This window comes from Phalangium opilio, unplaced genomic scaffold (assembly GCF_054372755.1).
Source record: "Phalangium opilio isolate 3A_F unplaced genomic scaffold, DU_Popi_V2 ptg000013l_1, whole genome shotgun sequence".
Classification (NCBI taxonomy): Eukaryota; Metazoa; Arthropoda; class Arachnida; order Opiliones; family Phalangiidae; genus Phalangium; species Phalangium opilio.
The window spans coordinates 6,040,861-6,054,944 of NW_028324148.1; the positions used below are offsets into that span (position 1 = coordinate 6,040,861).

General features: G+C 50.0%; 1 protein-coding gene and 51 non-coding genes across 52 annotated transcripts in view; all 52 read left to right on the plus strand.

Annotated features, from left to right (window-relative positions):
• LOC149707953 (sorting nexin-25-like) overlaps positions 1-14,084 on the plus strand; it is a 365,564-nt gene that overhangs the window by 131,032 nt on the left and 220,448 nt on the right. The gene's annotated exons all lie outside the window — the stretch shown is intronic.
• On the plus strand, positions 23-95 carry TRNAA-AGC (transfer RNA alanine (anticodon AGC)). Its single transcript has one exon. It is a non-coding gene; the product is annotated as a tRNA-Ala (tRNA).
• TRNAA-AGC (transfer RNA alanine (anticodon AGC)) lies at positions 165-240 on the plus strand. Its single transcript has one exon. It is a non-coding gene; the product is annotated as a tRNA-Ala (tRNA).
• TRNAA-AGC (transfer RNA alanine (anticodon AGC)) lies at positions 310-385 on the plus strand. The gene has a single exon. It is a non-coding gene; the product is annotated as a tRNA-Ala (tRNA).
• Positions 459-531, plus strand: TRNAA-AGC (transfer RNA alanine (anticodon AGC)). The gene has a single exon. It is a non-coding gene; the product is annotated as a tRNA-Ala (tRNA).
• Positions 604-676, plus strand: TRNAA-AGC (transfer RNA alanine (anticodon AGC)). The gene has a single exon. It is a non-coding gene; the product is annotated as a tRNA-Ala (tRNA).
• TRNAA-AGC (transfer RNA alanine (anticodon AGC)) lies at positions 1,039-1,111 on the plus strand. Its single transcript has one exon. It is a non-coding gene; the product is annotated as a tRNA-Ala (tRNA).
• Positions 1,181-1,256, plus strand: TRNAA-AGC (transfer RNA alanine (anticodon AGC)). Its single transcript has one exon. It is a non-coding gene; the product is annotated as a tRNA-Ala (tRNA).
• TRNAA-AGC (transfer RNA alanine (anticodon AGC)) lies at positions 1,330-1,402 on the plus strand. The gene has a single exon. It is a non-coding gene; the product is annotated as a tRNA-Ala (tRNA).
• TRNAA-AGC (transfer RNA alanine (anticodon AGC)) lies at positions 1,620-1,692 on the plus strand. Its single transcript has one exon. It is a non-coding gene; the product is annotated as a tRNA-Ala (tRNA).
• TRNAA-AGC (transfer RNA alanine (anticodon AGC)) lies at positions 1,911-1,983 on the plus strand. The gene has a single exon. It is a non-coding gene; the product is annotated as a tRNA-Ala (tRNA).
• Positions 2,053-2,128, plus strand: TRNAA-AGC (transfer RNA alanine (anticodon AGC)). The gene has a single exon. It is a non-coding gene; the product is annotated as a tRNA-Ala (tRNA).
• Positions 2,347-2,419, plus strand: TRNAA-AGC (transfer RNA alanine (anticodon AGC)). The gene has a single exon. It is a non-coding gene; the product is annotated as a tRNA-Ala (tRNA).
• Positions 2,639-2,711, plus strand: TRNAA-AGC (transfer RNA alanine (anticodon AGC)). The gene has a single exon. It is a non-coding gene; the product is annotated as a tRNA-Ala (tRNA).
• Positions 2,785-2,857, plus strand: TRNAA-AGC (transfer RNA alanine (anticodon AGC)). Its single transcript has one exon. It is a non-coding gene; the product is annotated as a tRNA-Ala (tRNA).
• On the plus strand, positions 2,927-3,002 carry TRNAA-AGC (transfer RNA alanine (anticodon AGC)). Its single transcript has one exon. It is a non-coding gene; the product is annotated as a tRNA-Ala (tRNA).
• Positions 3,072-3,147, plus strand: TRNAA-AGC (transfer RNA alanine (anticodon AGC)). Its single transcript has one exon. It is a non-coding gene; the product is annotated as a tRNA-Ala (tRNA).
• On the plus strand, positions 3,221-3,293 carry TRNAA-AGC (transfer RNA alanine (anticodon AGC)). The gene has a single exon. It is a non-coding gene; the product is annotated as a tRNA-Ala (tRNA).
• Positions 3,366-3,438, plus strand: TRNAA-AGC (transfer RNA alanine (anticodon AGC)). Its single transcript has one exon. It is a non-coding gene; the product is annotated as a tRNA-Ala (tRNA).
• Positions 3,511-3,583, plus strand: TRNAA-AGC (transfer RNA alanine (anticodon AGC)). The gene has a single exon. It is a non-coding gene; the product is annotated as a tRNA-Ala (tRNA).
• On the plus strand, positions 3,802-3,874 carry TRNAA-AGC (transfer RNA alanine (anticodon AGC)). The gene has a single exon. It is a non-coding gene; the product is annotated as a tRNA-Ala (tRNA).
• Positions 3,944-4,019, plus strand: TRNAA-AGC (transfer RNA alanine (anticodon AGC)). The gene has a single exon. It is a non-coding gene; the product is annotated as a tRNA-Ala (tRNA).
• TRNAA-AGC (transfer RNA alanine (anticodon AGC)) lies at positions 4,237-4,309 on the plus strand. The gene has a single exon. It is a non-coding gene; the product is annotated as a tRNA-Ala (tRNA).
• TRNAA-AGC (transfer RNA alanine (anticodon AGC)) lies at positions 4,524-4,599 on the plus strand. The gene has a single exon. It is a non-coding gene; the product is annotated as a tRNA-Ala (tRNA).
• TRNAA-AGC (transfer RNA alanine (anticodon AGC)) lies at positions 4,669-4,744 on the plus strand. Its single transcript has one exon. It is a non-coding gene; the product is annotated as a tRNA-Ala (tRNA).
• Positions 4,818-4,890, plus strand: TRNAA-AGC (transfer RNA alanine (anticodon AGC)). The gene has a single exon. It is a non-coding gene; the product is annotated as a tRNA-Ala (tRNA).
• TRNAA-AGC (transfer RNA alanine (anticodon AGC)) lies at positions 4,963-5,035 on the plus strand. The gene has a single exon. It is a non-coding gene; the product is annotated as a tRNA-Ala (tRNA).
• TRNAA-AGC (transfer RNA alanine (anticodon AGC)) lies at positions 5,108-5,180 on the plus strand. The gene has a single exon. It is a non-coding gene; the product is annotated as a tRNA-Ala (tRNA).
• Positions 5,399-5,471, plus strand: TRNAA-AGC (transfer RNA alanine (anticodon AGC)). The gene has a single exon. It is a non-coding gene; the product is annotated as a tRNA-Ala (tRNA).
• On the plus strand, positions 5,541-5,616 carry TRNAA-AGC (transfer RNA alanine (anticodon AGC)). The gene has a single exon. It is a non-coding gene; the product is annotated as a tRNA-Ala (tRNA).
• Positions 5,690-5,762, plus strand: TRNAA-AGC (transfer RNA alanine (anticodon AGC)). The gene has a single exon. It is a non-coding gene; the product is annotated as a tRNA-Ala (tRNA).
• TRNAA-AGC (transfer RNA alanine (anticodon AGC)) lies at positions 5,980-6,052 on the plus strand. The gene has a single exon. It is a non-coding gene; the product is annotated as a tRNA-Ala (tRNA).
• Positions 6,271-6,343, plus strand: TRNAA-AGC (transfer RNA alanine (anticodon AGC)). Its single transcript has one exon. It is a non-coding gene; the product is annotated as a tRNA-Ala (tRNA).
• On the plus strand, positions 6,413-6,488 carry TRNAA-AGC (transfer RNA alanine (anticodon AGC)). The gene has a single exon. It is a non-coding gene; the product is annotated as a tRNA-Ala (tRNA).
• Positions 6,707-6,779, plus strand: TRNAA-AGC (transfer RNA alanine (anticodon AGC)). The gene has a single exon. It is a non-coding gene; the product is annotated as a tRNA-Ala (tRNA).
• Positions 6,999-7,071, plus strand: TRNAA-AGC (transfer RNA alanine (anticodon AGC)). The gene has a single exon. It is a non-coding gene; the product is annotated as a tRNA-Ala (tRNA).
• TRNAA-AGC (transfer RNA alanine (anticodon AGC)) lies at positions 7,434-7,506 on the plus strand. The gene has a single exon. It is a non-coding gene; the product is annotated as a tRNA-Ala (tRNA).
• Positions 7,870-7,942, plus strand: TRNAA-AGC (transfer RNA alanine (anticodon AGC)). Its single transcript has one exon. It is a non-coding gene; the product is annotated as a tRNA-Ala (tRNA).
• Positions 8,306-8,378, plus strand: TRNAA-AGC (transfer RNA alanine (anticodon AGC)). The gene has a single exon. It is a non-coding gene; the product is annotated as a tRNA-Ala (tRNA).
• On the plus strand, positions 8,741-8,813 carry TRNAA-AGC (transfer RNA alanine (anticodon AGC)). Its single transcript has one exon. It is a non-coding gene; the product is annotated as a tRNA-Ala (tRNA).
• TRNAA-AGC (transfer RNA alanine (anticodon AGC)) lies at positions 8,886-8,958 on the plus strand. Its single transcript has one exon. It is a non-coding gene; the product is annotated as a tRNA-Ala (tRNA).
• Positions 9,321-9,393, plus strand: TRNAA-AGC (transfer RNA alanine (anticodon AGC)). Its single transcript has one exon. It is a non-coding gene; the product is annotated as a tRNA-Ala (tRNA).
• Positions 9,467-9,539, plus strand: TRNAA-AGC (transfer RNA alanine (anticodon AGC)). The gene has a single exon. It is a non-coding gene; the product is annotated as a tRNA-Ala (tRNA).
• TRNAA-AGC (transfer RNA alanine (anticodon AGC)) lies at positions 9,757-9,829 on the plus strand. The gene has a single exon. It is a non-coding gene; the product is annotated as a tRNA-Ala (tRNA).
• On the plus strand, positions 9,902-9,974 carry TRNAA-AGC (transfer RNA alanine (anticodon AGC)). The gene has a single exon. It is a non-coding gene; the product is annotated as a tRNA-Ala (tRNA).
• TRNAA-AGC (transfer RNA alanine (anticodon AGC)) lies at positions 10,338-10,410 on the plus strand. Its single transcript has one exon. It is a non-coding gene; the product is annotated as a tRNA-Ala (tRNA).
• On the plus strand, positions 10,772-10,844 carry TRNAA-AGC (transfer RNA alanine (anticodon AGC)). Its single transcript has one exon. It is a non-coding gene; the product is annotated as a tRNA-Ala (tRNA).
• On the plus strand, positions 11,353-11,425 carry TRNAA-AGC (transfer RNA alanine (anticodon AGC)). The gene has a single exon. It is a non-coding gene; the product is annotated as a tRNA-Ala (tRNA).
• TRNAA-AGC (transfer RNA alanine (anticodon AGC)) lies at positions 11,499-11,571 on the plus strand. The gene has a single exon. It is a non-coding gene; the product is annotated as a tRNA-Ala (tRNA).
• On the plus strand, positions 11,934-12,006 carry TRNAA-AGC (transfer RNA alanine (anticodon AGC)). Its single transcript has one exon. It is a non-coding gene; the product is annotated as a tRNA-Ala (tRNA).
• TRNAA-AGC (transfer RNA alanine (anticodon AGC)) lies at positions 12,369-12,441 on the plus strand. Its single transcript has one exon. It is a non-coding gene; the product is annotated as a tRNA-Ala (tRNA).
• Positions 12,802-12,874, plus strand: TRNAA-AGC (transfer RNA alanine (anticodon AGC)). The gene has a single exon. It is a non-coding gene; the product is annotated as a tRNA-Ala (tRNA).

The window sequence follows — 14,084 nt, forward strand, 5'->3', positions numbered from 1 at the left end:
AAACCCTTCAAACTGCAGGGGAGGGGGCGTAGCTCAGATGGTAGAGCTCTCGCTTAGCATGCGAGAGGTACCGGGATCGATGCCCGGCGCCTCCAATCGAAATTAATCATTCGTAAAGCGGCTGAATTAAAATTTATGAGTGTCCAAACCCTTCAAACTACAGGGGATGGGGCGTAGCTCAGATGGTAGAGCGCTCGCTTAGCATGCGAGAGGTACCGGGATCGATGCCCGGCGCCTCCAATCGAAATCTATCATTCGTAAAGCGGCTGAATTAAAATTTATGAGTGTCCAAACCCTTCAAACTGCAGGGGAGTTGGCGTAGCTCAGATGGTAGAGCGCTCGCTTAGCATGCGAGAGGGACCGGGATCGATGCCCGGCGCCTTCAATCCAAATTTATCATTCGTAAAGCGGCTGAAATTAAATTTATGAGTGTCCAAACCCTTCAAACGACAGTGGAAGGGGGCGTAGCTCAGATGGTAGAGCGCTCGCTTAGCATGCGAGAGGTACCGGGATCGATGCCCGGCGCCTCCAATCGAAATTTATCATTCGTAAAGCGGCTGAAATTAAATTTATGAGTGTCCAAACCCTTCAAACTGCAGGGGAGGGGGCGTAGCTCAGATGGTAGAGCGCTCGCTTAGCATGCGAGAGGTACCGGGATCGATGCCCGGCGCCTCCAATCGAAATTTATCATTCGTAAAGCGGCTGAAATTAAATTTATGAGTGTCCAAACCCTTCAAACTGCAGGGGTGGGGCGTAGCTCAGATGGTAGAGCGCTCGCTTAGCATGCGAGAGGTACCGGGATCGATGCCCGGCGCCTCCAATCGAAATTTATCATTCGTAAAGCGTCTGAAATTAAATTTATGAGTGTCCAAACCCTTCAAACTAAAGAAGAACGGGCGTAGCTCAGATGGTAGAGCGCTCGCTTAGCATGCGAGAGGTACCGGGATCGATGCCCGGCGCCTCCAATCGAAATTTATCATTCGTAAAGCGGCTGAAATTAAATTTATGAGTGTCCAAACCCTTCAAACGACAGTGGAAGGGGGCGTAGCTCAGATGGTAGAGCGCTCGCTTAGCATGCGAGAGGTACCGGGATCGATGCCCGGCGCCTCCAATCGAAATGTATCATTCGTAAAGCGGCTGAATTAAAATTTATGAGTGTCCAAACCCTTCAAACTGCAGGGGAGTTGGCGTAGCTCAGATGGTAGAGCGCTCGCTTAGCATGCGAGAGGTACCGGGATCGATGCCCGGCGCCTCCAATCGAAATTTATCATTCGTAAAGCGGCTGAAATTAAATTTATGAGTGTCCAAACCCTTCAGACGACAGTGGAAGGGGGCGTAGCTCAGATGGTAGAGCGCTCGCTTAGCATGCGAGAGGTACCGGGATCGATGCCCGGCGCCTCCAATCGAAATTTATCATTCGTAAAGCGGCTGAAATTAAATTTATGAGTGTCCAAACCCTTCAAACGACAGAAGAACGGGCGTAGCTCAGATGGTAGAGCGCTCGCTTAGCATGCGAGAGGTACCGGGATCGATGCCCGGCGCCTCCAATCGAAATTTATCACTCGTAAAGCGGCTGAAATTAAATTTATGAGTGTCCAAACCCTTCAAACTGCAGGGGTGGGGGCGTAGCTCAGATGGTAGAGCGCTCGCTTAGCATGCGAGAGGTACCGGGATCGATGCCCGGCGCCTCCAATCGAAATTTATCATTCGTAAAGCGGCTGAAATTAAATTTATGAGTGTCCAAACCCTTCAAACGACAGAAGAACGGGCGTAGCTCAGATGGTAGAGCGCTCGCTTGGCATGCGAGAGGTACCGGGATCGATGCCCGGCGCCTCCAATAAAAATTTATCATTCGTAAAGCGGCTGAAATTAAATTTATGAGTGTCCAAACCCTTCAAACGACAGTGGAAGGGGGCGTAGCTCAGATGGTAGAGCGCTCGCTTAGCATGCGAGAGGTACCGGGATCGATGCCCGGCGCCTCCAATCGAAATTAATCATTCGTAAAGCGGCTGAATTAAAATTTATGAGTGTCCAAACCCTTCAAAATACAGGGGATGGGGCGTAGCTCAGATGGTAGAGCGCTCGCTTAGCATGCGAGAGGTACCGGGATCGATGCCCGGCGCCTCCAATCGATATCTATCATTCGTAAAGCGGCTGAAATTAAATTTATGAGTGTCCAAACCCTTCAAACGACAGAAGAACGGGCGTAGCTCAGATGGTAGAGCGCTCGCTTAGCATGCGAGAGGGACCTGGATCGATGCCCGGCGCCTCCAATAAAAATTTATCATTCGTAAAGCGGCTGAAATTAAATTTATGAGTGTCCAAACCTTTCAAACGACAGTGGAAGGGGGCGTAGCTCAGATGGTAGAGCGCTCGCTTAGCATGCGAGAGGTACCGGGATCGATGCCCGGCGCCTCCAATAAAAATTTATCATTCGTAAAGCGGCTGAAATTAAATTTATGAGTGTCCAAACCCTTCAAACGACAGTGGAAGGGGGCGTAGGTCAGATGGTAGAGCGCTCGCTTAGCATGCGAGAGGGACCGGGATCGATGCCCGGCGCCTCCAATAAAAATTTATCATTCGTAAAGCGGCTGTAATTAAATTTATGAGTGTCCAAACCCTTCTAACGACAGTGGAAGGGGGCGTAGCTCAGATGGTAGAGCGCTCGCTTAGCATGCGAGAGGTACCGGGATCGATGCCCGGCGCCTCCAATCGAAATCTATCATTCGTAAAGCGGCTGAAATTAAATTTATGAGTGTCCAAACCCTTCAGACGACAGTGGAAGGGGGCGTAGCTCAGATGGTAGAGCGCTCGCTTAGCATGCGAGAGGTACCGGGATCGATGCCCGGCGCCTCCAATCGAAATTAATCATTCGTAAAGCGGCTGAATTAAAATTTATGAGTGTCCAAACCCTTCAAACTACAGGGGATGGGGCGTAGCTCAGATGGTAGAGCGCTCGCTTAGCATGCGAGAGGTACCGGGATCGATGCCCGGCGCCTCCAATCGAAATCTATCATTCGTAAACCGGCTGAATTAAAATTTATGAGTGTCCAAACCCTTCAAACTGCAGGGGAGTTGGCGTAGCTCAGATGGTAGAGCGCTCGCTTAGCATGCGAGAGGGACCGGGATCGATGCCCGGCGCCTTCAATCCAAATTTATCATTCGTAAAGCGGCTGAAATTAAATTTATGAGTGTCCAAACCCTTCAAACGACAGTGGAAGGGGGCGTAGCTCAGATGGTAGAGCGCTCGCTTAGCATGCGAGAGGTACCGGGATCGATGCCCGGCGCCTCCAATCGAAATTTATCATTCGTAAAGCGGCTGAAATTAAATTTATGAGTGTCCAAACCCTTCAAACTGCAGGGGAGGGGGCGTAGCTCAGATGGTAGAGCGCTCGCTTAGCATGCGAGAGGTACCGGGATCGATGCCCGGCGCCTCCAATCGAAATTTATCATTCGTAAAGCGGCTGAAATTAAATTTATGAGTGTCCAAACCCTTCAAACTGCAGGGGTGGGGGCGTAGCTCAGATGGTAGAGCGCTCGCTTAGCATGCGAGAGGTACCGGGATCGATGCCCGGCGCCTCCAATCGAAATTTATCATTCGTAAAGCGTCTGAAATTAAATTTATGAGTGTCCAAACCCTTCAAACTAAAGAAGAACGGGCGTAGCTCAGATGGTAGAGCGCTCGCTTAGCATGCGAGAGGTACCGGGATCGATGCCCGGCGCCTCCAATCGAAATTTATCATTCGTAAAGCGGCTGAAATTAAATTTATGAGTGTCCAAACCCTTCAAACGACAGTGGAAGGGGGCGTAGCTCAGATGGTAGAGCGCTCGCTTAGCATGCGAGAGGTACCGGGATCGATGCCCGGCGCCTCCAATCGAAATGTATCATTCGTAAAGCGGCTGAATTAAAATTTATGAGTGTCCAAACCCTTCAAACTGCAGGGGAGTTGGCGTAGCTCAGATGGTAGAGCGCTCGCTTAGCATGCGAGAGGTACCGGGATCGATGCCCGGCGCCTCCAATCGAAATTTATCATTCGTAAAGCGGCTGAAATTAAATTTATGAGTGTCCAAACCCTTCAAACGACAGAAGAACGGGCGTAGCTCAGATGGTAGAGCGCTCGCTTAGCATGCGAGAGGTACCGGGATCGATGCCCGGCGCCTCCAATCGAAATTTATCACTCGTAAAGCGGCTGAAATTAAATTTATGAGTGTCCAAACCCTTCAAACTGCAGGGGTGGGGGCGTAGCTCAGATGGTAGAGCGCTCGCTTAGCATGCGAGAGGTACCGGGATCGATGCCCGGCGCCTACAATCGAAATTTATCATTCGTAAAGCGGCTGAAATTAAATTTATGAGTGTCCAAACCCTTCAAACGACAGAAGAACGGGCGTAGCTCAGATGGTAGAGCGCTCGCTTAGCATGCGAGAGGTACCGGGATCGATGCCCGGCGCCTCCAATCGAAATTAATCATTCGTAAAGCGGCTGAATTAAAATTTATGAGTGTCCAAACCCTTCAAACTACAGGGGATGGGGCGTAGCTCAGATGGTAGAGCGCTCGCTTAGCATGCGAGAGGTACCGGGATCGATGCCCGGCGCCTCCAATCGAAATCTATCATTCGTAAAGCGGCTGAATTAAAATTTATGAGTGTCCAAACCCTTCAAACTGCAGGGGAGTTGGCGTAGCTCAGATGGTAGAGCGCTCGCTTAGCATGCGAGAGGGACCGGGATCGATGCCCGGCGCCTTCAATCCAAATTTATCATTCGTAAAGCGGCTGAAATTAAATTTATGAGTGTCCAAACCCTTCAAACGACAGTGGAAGGGGGCGTAGCTCAGATGGTAGAGCGCTCGCTTAGCATGCGAGAGGTACCGGGATCGATGCCCGGCGCCTCCAATCGAAATTTATCATTCGTAAAGCGGCTGAAATTAAATTTATGAGTGTCCAAACCCTTCAAACTGCAGGGGAGGGGGCGTAGCTCAGATGGTAGAGCGCTCGCTTAGCATGCGAGAGGTACCGGGATCGATGCCCGGCGCCTCCAATCGAAATTTATCATTCGTAAAGCGGCTGAAATTAAATTTATGAGTGTCCAAACCCTTCAAACTGCAGGGGTGGGGGCGTAGCTCAGATGGTAGAGCGCTCGCTTAGCATGCGAGAGGTACCGGGATCGATGCCCGGCGCCTCCAATCGAAATTTATCATTCGTAAAGCGTCTGAAATTAAATTTATGAGTGTCCAAACCCTTCAAACTAAAGAAGAACGGGCGTAGCTCAGATGGTAGAGCGCTCGCTTAGCATGCGAGAGGTACCGGGATCGATGCCCGTCGCCTCCAATCGAAATTTATCATTCGTAAAGCGGCTGAAATTAAATTTATGAGTGTCCAAACCCTTCAAACGACAGTGGAAGGGGGCGTAGCTCAGATGGTAGAGCGCTCGCTTAGCATGCGAGAGGTACCGGGATCGATGCCCGGCGCCTCCAATCGAAATGTATCATTCGTAAAGCGGCTGAATTAAAATTTATGAGTGTCCAAACCCTTCAAACTGCAGGGGAGTTGGCGTAGCTCAGATGGTAGAGCGCTCGCTTAGCATGCGAGAGGTACCGGGATCGATGCCCGGCGCCTCCAATCGAAATTTATCATTCGTAAAGCGGCTGAAATTAAATTTATGAGTGTCCAAACCCTTCAGACGACAGTGGAAGGGGGCGTAGCTCAGATGGTAGAGCGCTCGCTTAGCATGCGAGAAGTACCGGGATCGATGCCCGGCGCCTCCAATCGAAATTTATCATTCGTAAAGCGGCTGAAATTAAATTTATGAGTGTCCAAACCCTTCAAACGACAGAAGAACGGGCGTAGCTCAGATGGTAGAGCGCTCGCTTAGCATGCGAGAGGTACCGGGATCGATGCCCGGCGCCTCCAATCGAAATTTATCACTCGTAAAGCGGCTGAAATTAAATTTATGAGTGTCCAAACCCTTCAAACTGCAGGGGTGGGGGCGTAGCTCAGATGGTAGAGCGCTCGCTTAGCATGCGAGAGGTACCGGGATCGATGCCCGGCGCCTCCAATCGAAATTTATCATTCGTAAAGCGGCTGAAATTAAATTTACGAGTGTCCAAACCCTTCAAACGACAGAAGAACGGGCGTAGCTCAGATGGTAGAGCGCTCGCTTGGCATGCGAGAGGTACCGGGATCGATGCCCGGCGCCTCCAATAAAAATTTATCATTCGTAAAGCGGCTGAAATTAAATTTATGAGTGTCCAAACCCTTCAAACGACAGTGGAAGGGGGCGTAGCTCAGATGGTAGAGCGCTCGCTTAGCATGCGAGAGGTACCGGGATCGATGCCCGGCGCCTCCAATCGAAATTAATCATTCGTAAAGCGGCTGAATTAAAATTTATGAGTGTCCAAACCCTTCAAAATACAGGGGATGGGGCGTAGCTCAGATGGTAGAGCGCTCGCTTAGCATGCGAGAGGTACCGGGATCGATGCCCGGCGCCTCCAATCGATATCTATCATTCGTAAAGCGGCTGAAATTAAATTTATGAGTGTCCAAACCCTTCAAACGACAGAAGAACGGGCGTAGCTCAGATGGTAGAGCGCTCGCTTAGCATGCGAGAGGGACCGGGATCGATGCCCGGCGCCTCCAATAAAAATTTATCATTCGTAAAGCGGCTGAAATTAAATTTATGAGTGTCCAAACCCTTCAAACGACAGTGGAAGGGGGCGTAGCTCAGATGGTAGAGCGCTCGCTTAGCATGCGAGAGGTACCGGGATCGATGCCCGGCGCCTCCAATAAAAATTTATCATTCGTAAAGCGGCTGAAATTAAATTTATGAGTGTCCAAACCCTTCAAACGACAGTGGAAGGGGGCGTAGGTCAGATGGTAGAGCGCTCGCTTAGCATGCGAGAGGGACCGGGATCGATGCCCGGCGCCTCCAATAAAAATTTATCATTCGTAAAGCGGCTGAAATTAAATTTATGAGTGTCCAAACCCTTCTAACGACAGTGGAAGGGGGCGTAGCTCAGATGGTACAGCGCTCGCTTAGCATGCGAGAGGTACCGGGATCGATGCCCGGCGCCTCCAATCGAAATTTATCATTCGTAAAGCGGCTGAAATTAAATTTATGAGTGTCCAAACCCTTCAAACGACAGAAGAACGGGCGTAGCTCAGATGGTAGAGCGCTCGCTTAGCATGCGAGAGGTACCGGGATCGATGCCCGGCGCCTCCAATCGAAATTAATCATTCGTAAAGCGGCTGAATTAAAATTTATGAGTGTCCAAACTCTTCAAACTACAGGGGAGGGGGCGTAGCCCAGATGGTAGAGCGCTCGCTTAGCATGCGAGAGGTACCGGGATCGATGCCCGGCGCCTCGAATCGAAATTTATCACTCGTAAAGCGGCTGAAATTAAATTTATGAGTGTCCAAACCCTTCAAACTGCAGGGGTGGGGGCGTAGCTCAGATGGTAGAGCGCTCGCTTAGCATGCGAGAGGTACCGGGATCGATGCCCGGCGCCTCCAATCGAAATTTATCATTCGTAAAGCGGCTGAAATTAAATGTATGAGTGTCCAAACCCTTCAAACGACAGAAGAACGGGCGTAGCTCAGATGGTAGAGCGCTCGCTTGGCATGCGAGAGGTACCGGGATCGATGCCCGGCGCCTCCAATAAAAATTTATCATTCGTAAAGCGGCTGAAATTAAATTTATGAGTGTCCATACCCTTCAAACGACAGTGGAATGGGGCGTAGCTCAGATGGTAGAGCGCTCGCTTAGCATGCGAGAGGTATCGGGATCGATGCCCGGCGCCTCCAATCGAAATTTATCATTCGTAAAGCGGCTGAAATTAAATTTATGAGTGTCCAAACCCTTCAAACTGCAGGGGAGGGGGCGTAGCTCAGATGGTAGAGCGCTCGCTTAGCATGCGAGAGGTACCGGGATCGATGCCCGGCGCCTCCAATCGAAATTAATCATTCGTAAAGCGGCTGAATTAAAATTTATGAGTGTCCAAACCCTTCAAAATACAGGGGATGGGGCGTAGCTCAGATGGTAGAGCGCTCGCTAAGCATGCGAGAGGTACCGGGATCGATGCCCGGCGCCTCCAATCGATATCTATCATTCGTAAAGCGGCTGAAATTAAATTTATGAGTGTCCAAACCCTTCAAACGACAGAAGAACGGGCGTATCTCAGATGGTAGAGCGCTCGCTTAGCATGCGAGAGGGACCGGGATCGATGCCCGGCGCCTCCAATAAAAATTTATCATTCGTAAAGCGGCTGAAATTAAATTTATGAGTGTCCAAACCCTTGAAACGACAGTGGAAGGGGGCGTAGCTCAGATGGTAGAGCGCTCGCTTAGCATGCGAGAGGTACCGGGATCGATGCCCGGCGCCTCCAATCGAAATCTATCATTCGTAAAGCGGCTGAAATTAAATTTATGAGTGTCCAAACCCTTCAAACGACAGAAGAACGGGCGTAGCTCAGATGGTAGAGCGCTCGCTTAGCATGCGAGAGGGACCGGGATCGATGCCCGGCGCCTCCAATCCAAATTTATCATTCGTAAAGCGGCTGAAATTAAATTTATGAGTGTCCAAACCCTTCAAACGACAGTGGAAGGGGCGTAGCTCAGATGGTAGAGCGCTCGCTTAGCATGCGAGAGGTACCGGGATCGATGCGCGGCGCCTCCAATCGTAATTTATGATTCGTAAATCGGCTGAAATTAAATTTATGAGTGTCCAAACCCTTCAAACTGCAGGGGAGGAGGCGTAGCTCAGATGGTAGAGCGCTCGCTTAGCATGCGAGAGGTACCGGGATCGATGCCCGGCGCCTCCAATCGAAATTTATCATTCGTAAAGCGGCTGAATTAAAATTTATGAGTGTCCAAACCCTTCAAACTACAGAGGAGGGGGCGTAGCTCAGATGGTAGAGCGCTCGCTTAGCATGCGAGAGGTACCGGGATCGATGCCCGGCGCCTGCAATCGAAATTTATCATTCGTAAAGCGGCTGAAATTAAATTTAAGAGTGTCCAAACCCTTCAAACAGCAGGGGAGGGGGCGTAGCTCAGATGGTAGAGCGCTCGATTAGCATGCGAGAGGTACCGGGATCGTTGCCCGGCGCCTTCAATCGAAATTTATCATTCGTAAAGCGTCTGAAATTAAATTTATCAGTGTCCAAACCCTTCAGACTACAGAAGAACGGGCGTAGCTCAGATGGTAGAGCGCTCGCTTAGCATGCGAGAGGTACCGGGATCGATGCCCGGCGCCTCCAATCGAAATTTATCATTCGTAAAGCGGCTGAAATTAAATTTATGAGTGTCCAAACCCTTCAAACTGCAGGGGAGGGGGCGTAGCTCAGATGGTAGAGCGCTCGCTTAGCATGCGAGAGGAACCGGGATCGATGCCCGGCGCCTCCAATCGAAATTTATCATTCGTAAAGCGGCTGAAATTAAATTTATGAGTGTCCAAACCCTTCAAACGAGAGTGAAAGGGGGCGTAGCTCAGATGGTAGAGCGCTCGCTTAGCATGCGAGAGGTACCGGGATCGATGCCCGGCGCCTCCAATCGAAATTTATCATTCGTAAAGCGGCTGAATTAAAATTTATGAGTGTCCAAACCCTTCAAACTGCAGGGGAGGGGGCGTAGCTCAGATGGTAGAGCGCTCGCTTAGCATGCGAGAGGTACCGGGATCGATGCGCGGCGCCTCCAATCGAAATTTATCATTCGTAAATCGGCTGAAATTAAATTTATGAGTGTCCAAACCCTTCAAACTGCAGGGGAGGAGGCGTAGCTCAGAAGTTAGAGCGCTCGCTTAGCATGCGAGAGGTACCGGGATCGATGCCCGGCGCCTCCAATCGAAATTTATCATTCGTAAAGCGGCTGAATTAAAATTTATGAGTGTCCAAACCCTTCAAACTACAGAGGAGGGGGCGTAGCTCAGATGGTAGAGCGCTCGCTTAGCATGCGAGAGGTACCGGGATCGATGCCCGGCGCCTCCAATCGAAATTTATCATTCGTAAAGCGGCTGAAATTAAATTTATGAGTGTCCAAACCCTTCAAACTGCAGGGGAGGGGGCGTAGCTCAGATGGTAGAGCGCTCGCTTAGCATGCGAGAGGTACCGGGATCGTTGCCCGGCGCCTTCAATCGAAATTTATCATTCGTAAAGCGTCTGAAATTAAATTTATGAGTGTCCAAACCCTTCAGACTACAGAAGAACGGGCGTAGCTCAGATGGTAGAGCGCTCGCTTAGCATGCGAGAGGTACCGGGATCGATGCCCGGCGCCTCCAATCGAAATTTATCATTCGTAAAGCGGCTGAAATTAAATTTATGAGTGTCCAAACCCTTCAAACGAGAGTGAAAGGGGGCGTAGCTCAGATGGTAGAGCGCTCGCTTAGCATGCGAGAGGTACCGGGATCGATGCCCTGCGCCTCCAATCGAAGTTTATCATTCGTAAATTGGCTGAAATTAAATTTATGAGTGTCCAAACCCTTCAAAATACAGGGGATTTGCGTAGCCCAGATGGTAGAGCGCTCGCTTAGCATGCGAGAGGTACCGGGATCGATGCCCGGCGCCTCCAATCGAAATTTATCATTCGTAAAGCGGCTGAATTAAAATTTATGAGTGTCCAAACCCTTCAAACTACAGGGGAGGGGGCGTAGCTCAGATGGTAGAGCGCTCGCTTAGCATGCGAGAGGTACCGGGATCGATGCGCGGCGCCTCCAATCGAAATTTATCATTCGTAAATCGGCTGAAATTAAATTTATGAGTGTCCAAACCCTTCAAACTACAGGGGAGGGGGCGTAGCCCAGATGGTAGAGCGCTCGCTTAGCATGCGAGAGGTACCGGGATCGATGCCCGGCGCCTCCAATCGAAATTTATCATTCGTAAAGCGGCTGAAATTAAATTTATGAGTGTCCAAACCCTTCAAACTGCAGGGGAGGGGGCGTAGCTCAGATGGTAGAGCGCTCGCTTAGCATGCGAGAGGTACCGGGATCGTTGCCCGGCGCCTTCAATCGAAATTTATCATTCGTAAAGCGTCTGAAATTAAATTTATGAGTGTCCAAACCCTTCAGACTACAGAAGAACGGGCGTAGCTCAGATGGTAGAGCGCTCGCTTAGCATGCGAGAGGTACCGGGATCGATGCCCGGCGCCTCCAATCGAAATTTATCATTCGTAAAGCGGCTGAAATTAAATTTATGAGTGTCCAAACCCTTCAAACGACAGTGGAAGGGGTCGTAGCTCAGATGGTAGAGCGCTCGCTTAGCATGCGAGAGGTACCGGGATAGATGCCCGGCGCCTCCAATCGAAATTTATCATTCGTAAAGCGGCTGAAATTAAATTTATGAGTGTCCAAACCCTTCAAACTGCAGGGGAGGGGGCGTAGCTCAGATGGTAGAGCGCTCGCTTAGCATGCGAGAGGAACCGGGATCGATGCCCGGCGCCTCCAATCGAAATTTATCATTCGTAAAGCGGCTGAAATTAAATTTATGAGTGTCCAAACCCTTCAAACGAGAGTGAAAGGGGGCGTAGCTCAGATGGTAGAGCGCTCGCTTAGCATGCGAGAGGTACCGGGATCGATGCCCTGCGCCTCCAATCGAAGTTTATCATTCGTAAAGCGGCTGAAATTAAATTTATGAGTGTCCAAACCCTTCAAAATACAGGGGATTTGCGTAGCCCAGATGGTAGAGCGCTCGCTTAGCATGCGAGAGGTTCCGGGATCGATGCCCGGCGCCTCCAATCGAAATTTATCATTCGTAAAGCGGCTGAATTAAAATTTATGAGTGTCCAAACCCTTCAAACTACAGGGGAGGGGGCGTAGCTCAGATGGTAGAGCGCTCGCTTAGCATGCGAGAGGTACCGGGATCGATGCGCGGCGCCTCCAATCGAAATTTATCATTCGTAAAGCGGCTGAAATTAAATTTATGAGTGTCCAAACCCTTCAAACGAGAGTAAAAGGGGGCGTAGCTCAGATGGTGGAGCGCTCGCTTAGCATGCGAGAGGTACCGGGATCGATGCCCGGCGCCTCCAATCGAAATTTATCGTTCGTAAAGCGGCTGAAATTAAATTTATGAGTGTCCAAACCCTTCAAACGACAGAAGAACGGGGGTAGCTCAGATGGTAGAGCGCTCGCTTAGCGTGCGAGAGGTACCGGGATCGATGCCCGGCGCCTCCAATCGAAATTTATCATTCGTAAAGCGGCTGAAATTGAATTTATGAGTGTCCAAACCCTTCAAACGACAGGAGAACGGGCGTAGCTCAGATGGTAGAGCGCTCGCTTAGCATTCGAGAGGTACCGGGATCGATGCCCGGCGCCTCCAATCGAAATTTATCATTCGTAAAGCGGCTGAAATTAAATTTATGAGTGTCCAAACCCTTAAACGACAGTGGAAGGGGGCGTAGCTCAGATGGTAGAGCGCTCGCTTAGCATGCGAGAGGTACCGGGATCGATGCCCGGCGCCTCCAATCGAAATTTATCATTCGTAAAGCGGCTGAATTAAAATTTATGAGTGTCCAAACCCTTCACACTACAGAAGAACGGGCGTAGCTCAGATGGTAGAGCGCTCGCTTAGCATTCGAGAGGTACCGGTATCGATGCCCGGCGCCTCCAATTGAAATTTATCATTCGTAAAGCGGCTGAAATTAAATTTATGAGTGTCCAAACCCTTCAAACTACATGGGGGGCGTAGTCCAGATGGTAGAGCGCTCGCTTAGCATGCGAGAGGTACCGGTATCGATGCCGGGCGCCTCCAATCGAAATTTATCATTCGTAAAGCGGCTGAAATTAAATTTATGAGTGTCCAAACCCTTCAAACGAGAGTAAAAGGGGGCGTAGCTCAGATGGTGGAGCGCTCGCTTAGCATGCGAGAGGTACCGGGATCGATGCCCGGCGCCTCCAATCGAAATTTATCGTTCGTAAAGCGGCTGAAATTAAATTTATGAGTGTCCAAACCCTTCAAACGACAGAAGAACGGGGGTAGCTCAGATGGTAGAGCGCTCGCTTAGCGTGCGAGAGGTACCGGGATCGATGCCCGGCGCCTCCAATCGAAATTTATCATTCGTAAAGCGGCTGAAATTAAATTTATGAGTGTCCAAACCCTTCAAACTGCAGGGGAGGAGGCGTAGCTCAGAAGTTAGAGCGCTCGCTTAGCATGCGAGAGGTACCGGATCGATGCCCGGCGCCTCCAATCGAAATTTATCATTCGTAAAGCGGCTGAAATTAAATGTATGAGTGTCCAAACCCTTCTGATAAGGTCGTAGACCAAATGTTTTTTATATAAATTAATAGACTTTCATAACTGTAATACTTTTTTATGACATGGTACATATACGTACCCGAGTGTAAATATCGCGAGACGTTGCGCGGACGCGCATGATAAAACTCAATAAAGATTTACCCCATTATTAACTTGAGTCTCGAGTTTGCTTATTGCTAGGCCTTAACATTGGCGACGGAACGAGGCGAGATCTCACGCGGGCATAGCAGATAACAACAATATTAATAAAAACAAAACACTACAGTCACTGTCATCAACATTGGACAATCACAGACTTCTACCGACCAGCATGGCTCGCTCTTCCTTTGGGCAATTACCGCCTTTTGACGCTAATTCCGATAAATGGACGATATATACTGAACGATTGGATTTGTTCTTCACCGCCAACGGGATTCAAGAAAACCCCGAGGAAACTGCTGCAGCCAACCTGGCAGTGGCCGATCAAAAACGCGCCATCTTATTAACCGTCTTGGGCACCTCAACCTATACGTTACTGCGTACCCTCATCGCTCCTGTCAAGCCATGCCAAAAAACCTACAGCGAGATTATAGACATCCTAACCAAGCACTTCGAACCAGTACCGACGGAAATAGTAGAGAGGTGCAAATTCTATAAGCGAGACCGAAAATTCGGAGAATCCGTTGCCACTTACGTCGCGGCCTTGAGAAAAGGAGCTGAATTCTGCAACTTTGGCGCTACCCTAGACGTAATGCTGCGTGATAGACTGATTTGCGGAATCAACAACGATCATGTCCAGAAACAGTTGTTAGCCGTCAAGAACATAGACCTCCAACTCGCCATCAGCACTGCCCAAGCTCACGAAACAGCAGA